General features: G+C 36.3%; 1 pseudogene; it reads right to left on the minus strand.

Annotated features, from left to right (window-relative positions):
• Positions 1 to 13,400: 13,400 nt before the first annotated feature.
• On the minus strand, positions 13,401 to 13,835 carry LOC118000170 (annotated as a pseudogene).
• Between the last annotated feature and the right edge of the window lie 291 nt (positions 13,836 to 14,126).

The raw sequence follows: 14,126 nt of genomic DNA on the forward strand, positions 1-14,126 counted from the left end.
GTTTTCACTTTATAATAATCTTTATACTAACTCTGGAGTCCAAGTGGGTCCCCACAGAAGATATATATAACATTTCAGAAAATTTTAATTAGGTTGGATTGAATTTAACAACAAAAACAAATGCATGCAAATCCTGGGGATAAAGATGAAAATTGAAAAGAAAATTAATTGTTCAGGACATACACAGAATTAGTAAAATATTAGAAATATACAAATATATTCTAGGACAATTTCCTCCAATACTCTTTTTCTCAGTTTATCTGAAAATATGAAATAATGATAATTTTTTTTAAAGATTTTTATTTATTTATTCATGAGAGACAGAGAGAGAGAGAGGCAGAGGGAGAAGCAGGCTCCCAAGGAGCAGAGAGCCCGATGCGGGACTCAATCCCAGGACCCTGGGATCATGACCTGAGCCGAAGACAGACGCTTAAACATCTGAGCCACCCAGGCGCCCGAAATAATGATAATTATAAATGAACTGAATGCCAGCTAATTCTTATTGGCAACAATGGAACTAGTAATATTTTATTTTTTTAATGCATGATTTAAAAGCATGTTTTACAAGAAAATTTACAAAATTTAAATAAAGCTTGATTCTTAAGAAGAGAGTGACGACCATAATAAGAACTTGAGTTTAACTTTTTCTGCTTGTATTCTGTTATGAATAAAACACTTGGCAGAATTCTTATCTGGACGTTTCTTGCTTTTTAATTTTATTATTACTACTATTATAATAATGTACTATAATTATACTTTGCCAAAATTTACCATTATCTTCCAAGAGACTAAATGTAAGAGCCAAAAAAGTGTTAAAGTATATCCTCTTAAAACATTTATATAAGACAGGTTACCATAAGTAATGTAACAATACTCAAATCCATATGTATCAGCTTAGTTTTATTTCAAGTACTGAGAAAACAGTCATAATTGATGTGGGAAACAAAGGCAGAAGAAAAATTATTAAATTTCCTTGTATCCTTGTGGGTATATAGCCCATTGACAAGTCCTTGAAACAGGCAGAGTGACTTTCCTCCAGGAACTCAACTGCCTCGATGTTTGCTAAGGGCAAAAGGCAATCTTAGCCAGACCTCCAGAATCCTATAAGTTTACTTTAGCATATAAAAATTCCTTTAGAAATTTCCTTTATGGGGCACCTGGGTGGCTCAGTCGTTAAGCATCTGCCTTCGGCTCAGGTCATGATCCCAGGGTCCTGGGATCGAGCCCCGCATCGGGCTCCCTGCTCAGCGGGAAGCCTGCTTCTCCCTCTCCCACTCCCCCTGCTTGTGTTCCTATTCTCGCTGTCTCTGTCATATAAATAAATAAAATCTTTAAAAAAAAAAAAAAAAGAAATTTCCTTTATCTCTAAACCCCCAAGATCTGTGTTGGCAATCACCCCCCAAGCATATGACCCACCAATATACATCTGAAGGGTCTCATGACTCAGGCTTTATTAGATGGTAATAAATGACCTTTTCCCAACAATAGCTAGCCCCCTCAAGGTCCTGGAAACCTTGCTTCCAAATTCCTTAGAGCCTTATTCTATCCCTAACCCCCTCCCAACTTGAAAGTATATAATGGGCCACTCCTCATGACCCTGGTGCAGCTCTTTCTGCCCAAGGGTCCTGTCCTTGTGCTTTCATAAAACCACCTTTTTGCACCAAAGATATCTCAAGAATTCTTTCTTGGCCATCAGCTTTGAACCCTAACATCTTTCCTACATCAATAATCTGTCTTTATTAAGACTATTGGAATGGTATGTTTCTGCTTGTTTCATGATTGTGTTAATGTTAAAATATGGAAACAACCTCCCTATCAATGTATTACACTTCAATTTATACTCTCTTTTACATTTTTTTTTTTCAGACTTGTACTCCTAAAATTGAAGGTTTGCTGCATGAAAATGCAATGCTGACTGGCACTGGATCTTTTTAAGGGGGAGAACTTTTGGGAAAAAAAAAAAAAAGGAGAAAGCAGTGGGAAGGATGAGGAAAGTGGAGTGATGTCAGGGAAAATAAATGCTCATTTTACTCAAGAGCATATGAAAGCAAAAGTGGTGGATAAAGAATGAAGAGGAATTGGAAACGTTTGATAGTTTGATGGAATCTGAAAGAATTTTAATGATAAAGGAAATGTGACTTTTTTCTGTTTCTATTCATCTTCACCTGGTGTTTTCTCTGCGGTTACCTTGTCTTGCATCTGTAAAGGGAAATTGAGCCTTATCACTGTCCTTCAGCCTCCTCTGTGTCTTTAGAACTTTCAGCAGCATCTGTTGTCACTGACAGACATATTTATTGTCTTTCTTATCAGACACTTTGGTAACGTTCTTTTTAATTCAGAGTCTCTACATCTATAGCTCCCTTTTGTCTTTTCTTTGTAACAACTTACTGAATAGCATCTCTTTTCCTTCCCTTCGTTCCCTTTGTTTTCTTCCTTGTTTCACTGACCTCTCCTCATTCTGACATTTTGTGCAGTTTGGTGCCAAAAGTACCTCTGACTTACGTACGTCTCTCTTCCTTGTCACACTTCTTGGAAATTTTGTTGCTGGAAAAAAAGATCACCTCTCCTGATTGCTTATCATTGGCTATCACCATCACCTTAGTAACTATTTAAAAATGGTTTTGCAATGTCTTTTAGGATAATGTTAAAAGGTAATTTTCGTATAAAAGGTAAAATTGACTGTGGTGTCTGCTCTCACGAGGTGGATTTCCTCATGTGCTATTTAACATTTAGCTGTTCACTGGAAGTTGTATTTGTGGGAATCCCACGTGCTAGTGGTTTTGTGTACAGTTGCTGGGTCCCCTGGTTTCCAGTTTAAGTGCAAGAATTCCTGAATGAATAGCCAAACTATTATTGCTGTTTTAGATTAGCTTCTAAACTATTTCTTATACACTATTTATTTTTTGGTGAATCACTATATTTATTGTGTTTGGATTTATCTTTAGCATGTGTTTAGATGTTAAAAAACAAAATTCAACTGTGTAAATTTGAAGATCTAATTGGCTTTATTCAATGATTCATGAATTGGGGGCACGATGCCATCTAATGGGTAGAAAGAGACATACAAAATGGAAGACTTTTATAGGCAGAAATGGGGCAGGAAAAAGAAGTTATTAGTAAAAGAAAAGAAAGGATTGTTTGAGGCAAGGTCACCTTCCTTCTGGGGGAAGAGTGGGGATATGTCAAGCAGATTACCTCACTGGTGCAGACCAGGAAATTCCAATTTGAGTGTGAAGAGGAAAATTACCCAGAGCAGGCCCAGGCCAGCAGGCCCCAGTAGATAGAAAGTTACTAGAAAGAGCAAGAGATAACCAGCCGTTTCTGCTTCTGCAAACAGGCTTGCAGCCCCAAGCTCCCCTTCTGCCAGTTTAAACCCACCTACCAGCCGTCAGCACAGCCCTTGGAACCTGACCCCCTGCACTGCCCTGTAGCTCTGTAACCCCGCTACAGGGGGTGGGGCACGGAATTTCTAGTGCAAGCTCCTCTAGGTCCCCCGCGTAAAATAAACCCGATTTCTCCTACTTCTCCGAATGTCACTTGGTTTCTCACTGGTCTGATTGTTTTCCGCAACAAGTGGTTAAAGTAGTTCAAATCTTGGTTTGATGTTGTGGAGGCAAGTGACTCCATTTTGGGCCTGTTTCTTTCCTTCTTTCTTTCTTTCTTTCTTTCTTTCTTTCTTTCTTTCTTTCTTTCTTTCTTTCTTTCTTTCTTTTTTCTTTCTTTCTTTAACATAGGTAACTTTTAAATTCTCCTCTGCCCAACTAAAACTGATTTATGATTAAAATATTTCATTTATCTGAAGGGGGAGAATCGGAGGGGGAGACCAACCATGAGAGACGATGGACTCTGAAAAAACAAACTGAGGGGTCTAGAGGGGAGGGGGGTGGGGGGGTGGGATAGCCTGGTGATGGGTATTAAAGAGGGCATGTTCTGCATGGAGCACCAGGTGTTATACACAAACAATGAATCATGGAACACTACATCAAAAACTAATGATGTACTGTATGGTGATTAACATAACAATAAAAATAAAAATAAAATATTTCATTTATCAAAACATTTACATTAAACTCTCTATATATTCCAAATTCTGGTATCTTTTTAAAATCACACAAACTGGGGCACCTGGGTGGCTCAGTCGTTAAGCGTCTGCCTTTGGCTCAGGTCATGATCCCAGGGTCCTGGGATCTAGTCTTACATCTGGCTCCTTGCTCAGCGGGGAGCCTGCTTCTCCCTCTGCTGCTCCCTGCCACTCTGCCTACTTGTGATTCCTCTCTCTCTCTGTGTCAAATAAATAAATAAAATCTTTAAAAATAAATAAAAATAAAATCACACAAACTTTTTTAATCTCACAACTGTTTTTTTCAAGAATTGATCTTCCTATTTTTAAAAATAGAATATTTTTTCAAATATTTAGTACCTCAAATAATACCAGAGCTAAAAATAATTAAATTATTCAGAAATAATATAAAATAACTTAAGAAAAATGTTACTTTTCCAAAGGAAAAAAATAAGGACAAAAAGCTATATTATAGACTTAAGAATTGTAGAACTGGAAAATTTTACCTTAAAAATCTGCATGTTGCTACATTTCAAGTCTGAATATGAAATGACTCCACCATTACTGAACTTTGTAAAAGAGGGTCTATCCATTGCATGGTTCTTGATCCTAAATTCTGTATCTTTTATAATAAAACAACTAAAAGTTATTTAATGAGACTTGGATCACTAATCAAAATCTGTAAATGAAAAGTCAACTTATTTAAATTCATTTTAAGCATAAAAATATATATTATATGTACAAATTTATGCTGAAACTAGTTTTGACTTTTAAACTGAAGTAAATAATGTATCCTTAAGGTTTGGGACATGTTTTATAGAGCTTTTCACTAAATCACATTATCACCTACCTTTAAGTATCACAAAACATACTAGCTAAATGCTTAACTATGAATTCCTTTGTAATTCTCATTTAAACTAGATTAATACTTCTCTGTAGTAGGACAGCACCTGATTTAAAGTATACACACAGATATTTATCAAATAAGCAAGCAGTTGAACAAATGGAACTATTCTGTTATAGTTATGGCATGGAAGGAAAAGAAAAGATAAACCCATTTTTTTTTTAAGATTTTTATTTATTTATTTGAGAGAGAGAGAGAGAATGAGAGAGAGCACATGAGAGGGAGGAGGGTCAGAGGGAGAAGCAGACCCCCTGCCGAGCAGGGAGCCCGATGCGGGACTCGATCCAGGGACTCCAGGATCATGACCTGAGCCGAAGGCAGTCGCTTAACCAACTGAGCCACCCAGGTGCCCAAGATAAACCCATTTTTTAAATGATAGGAAAAGAAAAGATAAACTGTTTTTTAAATGATAGTTTCCCTCTGAACTCTTTTAGGATTGATGTGGTTTTGGAATATAGGTGAGGTTCGGTGGGGTGAGGTCTGGAGCCCACGGACAGGAAAGAATTCTTGAGATGTCTTTGGTGCAAAATGGTAGTTTTATTAAAGCACGGGGACAGGACCCGTGGGCAGAAAAAGCTGATGCACTGGGGTCTTGAGGGGTGGCTGACTGTACACTCAGGAGCTGGGGGAAGTAAGGAAAAGGGAAGTTTCAAAAGGACTTTCATATGCTAAAGAGGACAGACCTATAAGATACCCAAGGTCTTGCCATTGTCAAGTTAAGGTTGTTCTCCTCTCTAGCAAGGTATTAACATTAAGATAGTTGGGAGATTCCTGGAAGAATGTCACACTTGTCCCACCCAGGAGAGGGGGCTGGGGGGAGGCTGCAGGGTGTCAGCTTAAGCTTTGTCTTCAGCTAGCCTTGTACTCCCTCATCAGTATGATAGTACATTCCACTTTATGTGGAGCAGTTCTGCTTTATACTTGTTTTTCTACTCTAACTATTAATATCTCCTTTCAGTCCCAAATGTGCCTTGGGGCAATTAAATTATATGGTTCTGCTTACATTTAAGTGTATTTGTGAGAGAGAATAAAGAAATGTCCAGCTTGCTTCACTTTTTAAATTTCTTTCCTGAACCCTGAACTAACTGGTTTCCTATATGGATATGACCAGTTTCTACCTCCAAATACTACTTTGGTTTAAAAAACCTAATGCTAAAATTTTTGTGTCATTAACTTATTTAAGTCAAGGCATTGAGTGCCTACTCTGTATTACATGATTAGATAAACTAGCTAATCTTCAAGGAGAACACTACTGAAATAGAAAGGGAAATAGGTATTAAAATTATATATGGGATGTTTGCTTATTTCTGAGCCATTACCAGTGTAGCTTCTTCTTGTCATAATTAATGAAATTAATGCGGGAGAGCTAGGTTCTTTTCTCTCCTGATCACATAGCCCCCTGTCTATCTCTCCCTACCTAGCTCCACCTGTCCCTTACTCAAAATCATGTGTAAGAGGGATGCCGGGGTGGCTCGGTCAGTTAAGCGTCTGCCTTCGGCTCAGGTCATGATTCCAGGGTCCTGGGATCGAGTCCCACATCATGGGGCTCCTGCTCAGCGGGAAGCCTGCTTCTCCTCTCCCTCTGCCTCTGCAACTCCCCCTGCTTGTGCTCTCTCTCTCTGACAAATAAATAAATAAAATCTTAAAAAAAAAATCATGTGTAAGAAAGTGATTTGTAACTTATAAAATATCATAAAACAGAAAGTGACAATACTAATTATTACAGTTGTTTATTGAACACATCTAGCTGTCTTCTGGATATACAATAGAATTGTCCTTCATTGCTCCTTGGAAACTGAACAAATGGCCAAAATAAAGCTTTACAAGCCAATCCATGATTTTCTACTTTCCCTTTCCATGAAAGCTTGAATCAAGGTTGAGCTTTAGTTACTTGGGCTTAAGTAAGGGAAAGGTGGGACTAGGTAGGGAGAGATAGATAAGGGGCTATGTGATCAGGCTCACAGAAATCCCAAAAATGTGGAGGTATGGGGAAACCAGAGATAAGGGGACAAATCAAACCACTCTTCCCTAGGTGTGTGGGGTGGAGGACCACCATGCCCTAGGCATTTAGGGTAGGTTGTGTAGGGTGGGTGTCTTTATGATAATCACCTGTGACCAACAAAGAATAACCAAACCCTAAAAAGGAAGTAAGCCATCGAAGGTGTTATCAATAGAGATGTTAAAAGGATTTAAGTTCCCTGGTTAGCTTTCTATAAAAGACCAACGCTATAGGCCCTCCTAGGCAACCTTGTAGGGACCCCTCTCACTCTTGAGAGCTTTTTCTGTATCTTCACTTAATAAACTTCTATCATTTTACTCACTCTCCATTATCCGTGAGAATCATTCTTCGATTCCGAGAGAAAAGAACCTAGCTCTCCCACTTCAGACTGTGACATATCTGAGTGGAAACCCTTCTGTTCTATATGGAGCATGAGAGAGAAATCAATTTTTGTTTTATTAAGCCACTGAGATTTTAATGTCCTTTTTGTTACCATAACCTAACCTAACCTAACCTAGCCTTTATCAACTGGGACATAACCCTCTTAAGTAGTCCTTATCTGCTTTCTTAAAAAAAAACAATTACACTATTTGCTTTCAGAGCCTTATACCATTTCCCAACCTCTCCTAGAACCTTGGCTGTCTACTCAAGTCTGTTTTGACCACATGGTCTGCAATCCCTTTGTGAGGAAAGAAAAGTCAGAATTTGAGAGCTTGAAGAGATTTTAAGGATTATGTAGTTCAACTCCACCATTTAGATAGGTCATCTAGAAAAGCATAACCTGAATAGTCTCTGGCAGTCTCTTGTGTGAATTCAGCAAAGCTACCTAATCTTTCTAACTTTACTTCCTTTAACTATAAAAATGCAGATATCCAAACGTCCCAGTTAGGTTTGTTTAAAAATTGAGTGAGTACATTTAAATGAACCAATCAGATATCCGTGGCCACAGGGCATTTACAAATTTCATCAGGTTAGACAGGTAAAAGAGTGGCAAAGCATTTTTAAAGAGTTTTACAATTTTATTTTTATATCCATTAGCTATTTCTTATACACTTCACAACCAACTTACTATTCAGATGGAGCAAACATTATTATTTCTATTTCACAATAGTCAATTGAAACCCAGAGACACTATGATCATCCTGTTAGTAAATAGCAGAACTAGAGCTCAAACCAATGTCCTCTGACTTGAATATCACATTGTTTTTTCTGCCACCTTGAAGCGCAAACTTGGTGCTATGGATCATCTAGTCAGAGCTTTTCCACTACAAATAACCTTTTTGTTTATTTATTTATTTATTTAAAGATTTTATTTATTTATTTGACAGAGAAAGACACAGCGAGAGAGGAAACACAAGCAGGGGGAGTGGGAGAGGGAGAAGCAGGCTGAGCAGAGAGCCTGATGCAGGGCTTCATCCCAGGACCCTGGGATCATGACCTGAGCTGAGGGCAGCCGCTTAATGACTGAGCCACCCAGGCACCCCGGCAAATAACCTTTTTAGAAGTGGGTATTTCTGATTTTCTCAATACTCAATCCACAATAATAGTTGACATAGTGTTGAAATTCATGTTTTAGGATATATTCATTGGAGGAATAAAGTTCAAAATAAACTCCTAAGTAATAAAGAATTTGTCTGGCCTTTGTTCCTAATTCCTAGGAGGGTCTCTAAATCCTTGCAATTTCCTTAGTGATAAGAATATGTTTGTTATTCATGGTGGTCCCTGATGATAAACTTATCCTAAGGAGGTGACTATGGGGGACCCTTAGATAGTTTGTGTTGAGATGACTCAGGATAGGGGGTGGTCAAGGCAGCAAGACCAGACAATAATAAGGTTGGGTGTTTTAAGCTGCATGGTATCAACCCAATCTCTGAGTAAGCAAAGGGTGGCTGGAGATTGTATTTAACCTTGTAGCCAATGAAGCTTATGTGATGAAACCACAATAAAGACTCTGGGAACTAATGTTCAGGTGAGCTTCCCTGGTTGGAAATAATCTGTATATTGTCAACACATGGATGTGCCAGGAGGGTGGCATGTCCTGATTCCATGGGGGAAAGGACAATGGAAGCTTGTTAGTAACCTATGCATTTTCTTTTTTTTTATCTGGTTCTGATTTGTATCCTTTTGCTGTAATAAACCTCTAATCATAAGTATAGTACTTTCCTGAGTTCTGTGAGTCATTCTAGTGAGTTACTGAATCTGAGTGAGTAGTGGAAGCCTCTGAACTTGTAGTCAGCTAGTCAGAAGAGTGAGAGGTCTGGGGACCCTTGAACCTACAGCTGACATCTGAATTAAGGGCACTCTTTTGCGAAGTTTAGCCCAACTCTGGGTAGTTGGTATCAGAAATTATTTCATAAACATACTTCAGAACTTGAAAACAAGAAAAAATATATGTACATACATATATATAAAATGCAGAACATATCTTTTTTATTATCTTTTTGACTCATAGGTAAAGATAAATATCACCTGGAATTATTTTTTAAGACTTTATTACATTATTTTTACATGAAATAATCAAGGTTATTTCCAAATGTTAGATTTTTTTCTTGATTTTTTAAAAAAATGTTTGTAGGACTAATTTATGTAGGACTCAGTGTTCTTTAATGAATTATTTTATTTATTTTATGAGAACATAGTTTCCAAAACTTAATACGTACTTAACTGAAAAAAATATGACAGAAAGTTAACATTTTTCTATCTGGGACATGAACACATGAATGTTTCATTATATAGTCTTTATCTTTCTTAGTGTGAAGTATTTTCTTAAGTGTATCTACATTTCGATGATAATTTTGTTTCATTCCCTGGCAATGCTGAATAAGTAAGTCATTAGAATAATTGAACAAAATCAGAACACCACAGAAATTTGCAAATGTTGTAATTCAGGGCTTTCCCTCCACCTGGGGAGAGCTGGTGTTAAACAGCTTACGATTGCATAGTGCTCTCTTGCAGTCTCCTGGACAATACAAATAAAGTTTCTATCAGAAACACATTTTCTTAATAATTTGCTCTGCAGAATTGGTATTTTACTGGATTCAATGTTATGTTGCCTGCATTGTTGCTGATTGTCGATCTCACCATGCATTCTGCCCAGTCATTATTCACCAACTCCACGATGAGAGAAAGGCTGCCATTCACAAAGTTCTAAGTTGGTAAAATACTTTATTTTTGTAGGACTTCAAAACATTAAAATTTGGTTTTTGATGAATTCACGTAGTATCTTCCTGCTTTACACCAATAATCTTAATAACATTTGAATAAATACAATGTAAAATTTATGACTAATAAAACTATTCATCTTGAGTTACATCAGTATTAGCAGTAAATTTTCCTCTTGATAATAAAATATGTCTAATTTATATAAAAATTACTTTTTAGTTGCCATTTACTGAATATCAACTTCATACCAGGCAATGTGCTACATATTTTCCTTTTTTCATATTTTTGTTTTCTTATTTCTTTCTCAAAATCTTTGTCAGGGAGGTAGGATCTGTATATTCCTGCACTGAAACATAAGCCTTACCAAGGAAGGAGCATTGTCTACTTCTTCAATGACATACCTGAGGAGCTTAGAATGTGCTGGGAACATAGTATATACTCAATAGATATTAATTGAATGAATGAGTGGTTTTTACTATTGTATAAACTAAAATGGAAATTTGATTTTTTCATCATCACACAACTTTTAAGCCAAAGGCAATAGTTTGAATGTGTGCTTATTCTTAGTGACACAACATTCACGTATTGTCTGAGAACTCTGTCTGGCATCCTTTCCTTATGTGGATTTGATAAGATTTATGACAATCAGAAACAATAAAGGCATTATACTGTGGAATCCTACAAGATAATATTCCACAGTGATATTTGTTCCAGGATGTATCTAAAGGCCCTAGAGCAGGAACTAGCAGGTGGTTGACACTCAGCTCAATAAATATTTGTTGAATAACCTAATTTCATTTTCTATGTAAATGCTTAGGTTAGCAGAATTTAAGGTGCTTCAAAGTGAAAATCACAATTTATTTTTTTCACTTTAGTACATTTTTATCAGCTTTTTAATTTTTTTTTTTAATTTTAAAATACTGTAGACTCATAAGGTGTTGCAAAAATACTACAGAGAAGTTCTGTTACTGTGTAACTATAGCACCTTCTCAAAACTAGGAAACTGACATTGTCACCACACAGTTAACTAGACTACAGACCTTTCTGGGACTTCACCAGCTTTTGAAGGCACTCACCTTTTGGAATGTCTTTGTGTACAGTTTGGTGACATTTTATCACATGTATAAATAAAGGCTGCAATCAAGATACAGAATAGTCTCTTTACCAAAAAGAAATGCCCCAGGGCCACCACTTTACAGTTACACCCTCCTTCTTCCATTACCCATGATAACTACTAATCTGTTGTCCATCTCTATAGTCATTTCAAGGATGTTATATAAATGGAATTAGGTAACCTTTTGAGGTTGGCTTTTCTTCATCCAGCATGCTGCCCTTAAAATCCATCCAAATGGTTGTGTGCATCAATAGTTCCTTCCTTCTTAGTGTTGAATACTATTCCATTGCATAGATGTGCCAACGATGGAATATTTAATCATTCACCTGTTGAAGGACATATGGATTGTTTTGAGTTTGGGATTACTACAAACTATTAAAATTAAATAATTTAGCTAGTACTAAATATTTTAATGAGATATCAAAACTGCTATGAACGTTCATATTAGATTATTGCATGAGGGTACCTGGGTGGCTCAGTTAGTTAAGCATTTGACTCGATCTCAGCTCAGGTCTTGATCTCTCAGGGTCATGAGTTCAAGCCTCATGTTGTCCTCCATGCAAGCAAAGAGCCTACTTAAAAAAAAAAAAAAAAAAAAAAAAGATTGTTGTGTGAACATACATATTTATTTCCCTAGGATGAAATGCCAGGAATGTGATTGCTGAGTCATGTGATGTAAGTGTATATTTAAAATATATATGTGTATATACATATGTATATACGTATATACACAACACATATACACACATACATATACATATATATACACATATACATATATACACACATTTATATGTATATATATGTATCTTCACATTCCTGGTCTTTTTATTTATATATACATACACAACGCTATATATAACACACACAATATTATATATATACACACACAATATTATATTAGTTTCAGGTATAAAACATATTGACTCAACAATTTTATATATTACTCCAGTGCTCAGCACAATAAGTATAGTCATATCTATCACCATACAATATAATTACAGTATTATTGACTACAATCCCTATGTTGTACTTCTCATCTTCATGACTTATTTATTCTGTAATTGGAAGTCTCTACCTCTTAACCCTTTTCATCTATTTTCTCTGTCCCCCCACCCACTTTTCTTCTGGCAACCACCAGTTTATTCTCTGTATTTAGGAGTCTGGTTTTTTGTTTGTTTTATTTTTTAGATTCTTCATATAAATGAAATCATATGGTACCTTTCTCGGACTTGTTTTACTTAGCATAATACCCTCCAGATCCATTCATGTTGTTGCAAATGGCAGGATATCTTTCTTTTTTATGGCTAATATTCCAGTGTGTGTGTGTGTGTGGATGTATCTTCTTTATCCATTTGTCTATCATGGACACTTGGGATGCTTCCATATCTTGGCTATTATAAAAAATGCTGCAATAAACATGGGGGTGAATAAATCTTTTCAAATTAGCATTTTCATTTTCTTTAGCTAAATACCCACTGGTGGAATTACTTGACTATATTGTATTTTTATTTTTAATTTTTCAAGGAACTTCCATACTGTTTTCCACAGTGGTTGCACCAGTTTACATTCCCACCAGTGGTGCATATGGGTCCCTTTTCTCCACATCCTTGCCAATACTTGTTTCTTGTGTTTTTGATTTTAGCCATTCTGAGAGATGTGAGGTGATATCTAGTTATAGTTTTGATTTGCATTTCTCTGATGATTAGTGATGTTGAGCATCTTTTCATGTATTTGTTGGCCATCTGTATGTCTTTGGAAAAATGTCTATTCAGGTCCTCTGCCCATTTTTTAATCAGATTGTTTTTTTGGTGTCAAGTTGTATAAGTTCTTTATATATTTTGTGTGTTAACCCCTTATTGGATATATCAGTTGCAAATATCTTCTCCCATTCACTAGGTTGAAAGGCACAATTTAAATAAGTATTTTTTTTTACATTATACCACATTTTATAATAATTTTCAGTACTATTTTCTGTATTTTATTTGATTCAACAATAATTCTGAAGATACATAAAGCCAGTATTATCTTTTAAAAAATGTACATGTCAAATTGTCCAAGGTCGAGTGAATTTTCTGAAAATATAAAATTAACTGAGGAACTATGATTGCATGTTGGTCTTCTGCCTATTTTTTTATTTCATTTATTTTTTTAACAGATCAAGGCTTCTGATTTTTTTTATTACTCAAAAAAGCTTCATTTTTTATTTAGCTTTCTGACTCTGTGCTTGGGCCTTCAACACTTTCACAACGATTTTCTGTTCCTCGATAAGGAAAGCATGCTTGATCCTGTCACGAACACACTTAGCACACATGGAGCCACGGTAGGCCCCGCTGACGTGTTTTTTCGTTTTGGACAACCTCATAAGGACTTTAATGGCCCCAGGTCCATTAAATTTTTGTTGTTGTTTTTCAGGTCTCACAGCATGAACTCCTCGAAGTCAGCCTGGGCACATGCCACATGCAGATTTTGGTGCTTTCCCAACCTTCTTGGTATAAAGGTAAACGATTCTATTACCAGGGGTTCAAGACAGCCTAGTTTTGTTAGAGGCTGTATTATAGGACAGCCTGCGATGGTAGGTCAAATGCTGGAACATTCTGAATGCCTATGGACACTGTCCCCACCTGCCTATTTTTTTAAATAAAATAGGGTTTTTTAAGGCATCAGAATTTACTGTTATTTAAGAAATTTTCATGTTTAAATAATTATTTAAGAGTCACAAATACCGCTACTTCATTTCATGAAAATAATGTCTAAAAAATAGTATACTGTGTGGAATACCCAATTCTTTGAGGCAAATATGTACTAAAAGAATAAACTTTATGGCTTTACGAATTTGCTTTTCCTAGTGTTAAAACTACCTGAGAACAAGTCCTGTCTACTGTTC

Source organism: Mirounga leonina, unplaced genomic scaffold (genome assembly GCF_011800145.1).
Source record: "Mirounga leonina isolate KUSES-001 unplaced genomic scaffold, KU_Mleo_1.0 Mir_115, whole genome shotgun sequence".
Taxonomy (NCBI): Eukaryota; Metazoa; Chordata; class Mammalia; order Carnivora; family Phocidae; genus Mirounga; species Mirounga leonina.